The sequence below is a fragment of the Pteropus medius genome, unplaced genomic scaffold, assembly GCF_902729225.1.
Source record: "Pteropus medius unplaced genomic scaffold, Ma_sr-lr_union100, whole genome shotgun sequence".
Taxonomy (NCBI): domain Eukaryota; kingdom Metazoa; phylum Chordata; class Mammalia; order Chiroptera; family Pteropodidae; genus Pteropus; species Pteropus medius.
In genome coordinates, this window is record NW_024354550.1 from 102,383 (window position 1) to 106,225 (window position 3,843).

Sequence of the window (3,843 nt, forward strand, 5' to 3'; positions counted from 1 at the left end):
GTCTACACTATAAAGAGTGGATTTTTTGTACATATCTTTTATCAACACATGAGTGCATTTCTGTTGAGTTAATATTTAGGAGTAGAAATTCTGAGTAAGAGAATATGCATATGGTCACACTTAACAGGTGATGTCAAATATACATGTATATACATATATACATATATGTATATACATGTATATATGTATATATATACATATACATATATATATACGTATATATATATACATACACACACACACACACACACATATATATATATATATATATATATATATATATATATATATATATATATATATTAAGGCTTGCCCATGATGCTCTTGATGTATAAAGCCCGGACATTCTGCTAGTTCTATTTGAGCAATGACACCAAGTAGATGTTGTACACAAGCTCATCATCTGTCATCTTCACGTGGCCAACAGCCACTGCCAGACACAGCAGCTTCTTCACCTGGAACTTGATGGTGGACTTTACTTCATCAACTTTGGCCACCATGTTCTCATTGTGGGTCAGCAAGGAAGGGAACTTGCCTGCCTTATTTAGGCCTGGGCCCAGGATTCGTGGGATCTGCTTGATAAGAGACTCTGAAGCAAAAAAGGCATCATACTTCGTGGCCAGCTTCTTAACCAGTTTCTCATTCTTGTTGAGTTTTTTCAGTGCCTCGATATCCATGTGGGGAATATCCACAGCCTTAGCCTCCTCACAGTGCTGTTGGTTCCCCAGAACACATATGGAGAACTTTGGGCAGGGAGTGCGCTTAAGCCTGACGGTGCCCGAGAAGCGTTTGTCCTTCTGAGGATCATAGTTCTTTAAGCTGATCTACAGCTCCACTGTCTCCCAAATCTTCCAGTGTTTGCACTGGTTCCTATGCAGGACTTCCTGCACCACCTCATAGAGGGTGTTGTGAGAGACTGCTGCTCATGATGCCTCCCACTGCAAAAATGGGAAAAGAGAGGAAAGTAATATTAGAAAGGACCTGAAAAGAAGTGGGGGTAGTAGGTCATGGGAAGATCTGGGAACAAGTTTAGGCAAAGAGAACAGGAAGCACTAAGGTTCTAAGGAGAGAATGAGCAGAGAGTGGGCTTCTGTGTCTAGGGTGAAATGAAAGAGAGTGGTAGGAAATGGGGTTGGAGAGAGATAATGAGGTCGGCCAGAAAATGTAGGGACTTGCTGGCCAAGCAAAGAAATATGTTTTCATCTGAATATCATGGGAATTCGTTTGAATATTTTGAGTGGGAAAGTGATGCTAGCTCTTTCTCCTCTTATTTTAGGTTTTCAAACAGATATTTATGAAGTAACTGCTATGTAATTGAGGTTCATACAATGAGCTTTGTCTCTAGCAATATGATTTGGAGTAGATCTCTTAACCATTGTATGTCTTGTGGTCTTAAAAAAAAATCCACATGTTTAAAGTATACAATCTCATAGATAATGATATGCGTACACACCCATAAAAACATTACCAAAATCAAGTTAATGAACATATCCACCACTCTTTAACGTTTACTCATGCTCCTTTTTAATCTCGCCCTCACACCCATGTTCCCAACTCAGAGCTAGGTAACCACTGCTATCTGTTACTATAGATTAGTTTGTATTTCTAGAAATTTATATAAATAGAATCATTTATATAAATAATTGTATGTACTATTTTTAACTGGCTTCTTTCATTCAGCACAATTATTTTGAGATCTATCCATATTGCATGTATCTATCTGTTCCTTTTCATTGCCGAGGAGTAGAATGGTTGGATCACATATTAGGTACATGTTTAACTTTCCGTTTCAAAAGTTTTTGTACCATTCAACATCCACATTAGTTGCTCCATATCCTTGCCAGCACTTGTTATGATTCACATTTTTAATTTTAATTATAGCATATGTGTAGTGTTTTTTAATGTTGGTTTTGACTTGCATTTCCCTAATGACTAATGATGCCAGGAACATATGTACTATTGCCAGATGTGATGGTGTTAGAAGGTGGGGCCTTTGGGAGTTGATTAGGACATAAGAAAGGAGCCCTCATGAATGGGATTAGTGCTCTTGTAAAAAAAGATCCTACAGAACTCCTTAGCCCCTGCCAGCAAGTGAGGAGGACACAGCAAGAAGGCAGCAGTCTGCAAAGCTAAAGAGAGCCCTCTAATTCTGGCAACTTGATCTTGGACTTCCCAGCCTCCAGAACTGTGAAAAATAAATTTCTATTGTTTAAGCTATCTAGTCTGTGGTATTTTTTTATAGCTACCTTAGCAGCCTAACACAGCCTCCCATAAAGAAATGACGGTGTGCCCACTGCTGCCTCTGCATTTGTAACAGGATTACAAGTAGGCAACCCTATTCACAATTCCTAACAAACACAGAAACTAGACATATCCCTCACCTTCTCTTGGCTAGCATGTCTATTTTCTAAGAATCTTAGATGAGCCAACAGTAGGGTCCCTTTTAGTAAGGAAGAAGTGGTATCTCCAGAAGGTTTTGGGGTTCCAGGCTTTAAACAAATCTTAGCCTCTTTCTCCAAAAAGAAGACTTTTTATACAGGTGAAATTACAATGAAATTATACTTTTAGTTTTGAAATTTTATTTTTTTTACCGAAATTGTAATTATTTATTACTGAAATTGTAATTTTCAGCCTTAAGGGAGAAAATGAATTGAAAGGACAACATGGCAGATATTAGTAGAAGAAAAAGAGTGTTCATGAATATGGTATCTAAAACAATATGGGTTATTATTTTATTAAATGTGGGTTATTAGGCTGTTTTATTTAGCAGCCTTCTATGAGTTTTCAGCCCTCACTGGCTGACCAGAGCAACCTGCTTGTCCACATCTCCGCCTCACTGAATTTGATGAACCTGTTGTACTTTATTCATCTGAAGGGCACAGAAAATAGAGGCAGAGTTTAACTTCAATCCAACTGCACCTACTTTGTAAATTCTTGGGAGGGCTCATGAGGGTCACTGAACTAGAAATTGACTAAAGAAAATTTTGCTCTTTTTTTTTTTTAGTTCTGTCCCTGTGTGCCAAAAGCAACAGTCCTAACTCTATACTTATATGTACATTTTCTGGATGAATTAGAAAAATTAGCCACAATTCCTGCTTCATCTAAATCTGTAAAAAAAAATGAGATCGCAACCACAAATTCCATGTTCCAGGTGTTAGGAATGGAAACAGGGTACAGATTACAGGATAGTTTAGGACTGAGAGCCAGCGAATTACTGGCCCTTAGTACTATCCTCTGGGGCGCAAACTAATCTCTTGTTAAATACTTGGAATACTAGATGATGTGCACAGATTCTTCCATTCAGTATTTTACTTTATTTTTGGCCAAGCACTTTCTAGCCGTTGCTCTTTCCAACTAAACCATTCTAGAATTTACAGTATTTCTGAGCAATTCTACTATGTGTTTAGCACAGAGTCTAGCCGTGTGCACTTCATTATTGTTTTGCAGCCCGATCCTCTAGAAGCTCATGATTATTGGGGAGCTTATGCCCCCAATAATCATGCCCCTGAAGCAAGTAGGAAATAGTACATGAGAGCAGATGATCAAATGTTAAAGCATATTCAAGGGCCTGAACATCTCTCCTAGCCAAAAGTGGTAACGTGAAAACACGAAGGGAAGGACATTGCGGTGCCTCCGCAGGCCGACCACAGAGCACAGAGCGTTAGCAAGACTGGCCATCTGAATGCAAGGCGCTGGGACCAAATGCCGGTGGGGTGCGGGCTCGGGCGGAGCTGAGCAGGTCGGGGCGGGATGGGTGTTACCACTCTCCAAGCTCCAGCCACGAATGGCAGCGGCCTCTTTAAGAAGCGGAACCGCAGGCTGGCCGGGCTGGAGGTCACATGA

General features: G+C 39.8%; 1 pseudogene; it reads right to left on the reverse strand.

Moving 5' to 3' along the window:
- Nucleotides 1–302: 302 nt before the first annotated feature.
- LOC120596616 (60S ribosomal protein L10a-like) lies at nt 303–1,546 on the reverse strand (annotated as a pseudogene).
- Nucleotides 1,547–3,843: the final 2,297 nt, after the last annotated feature.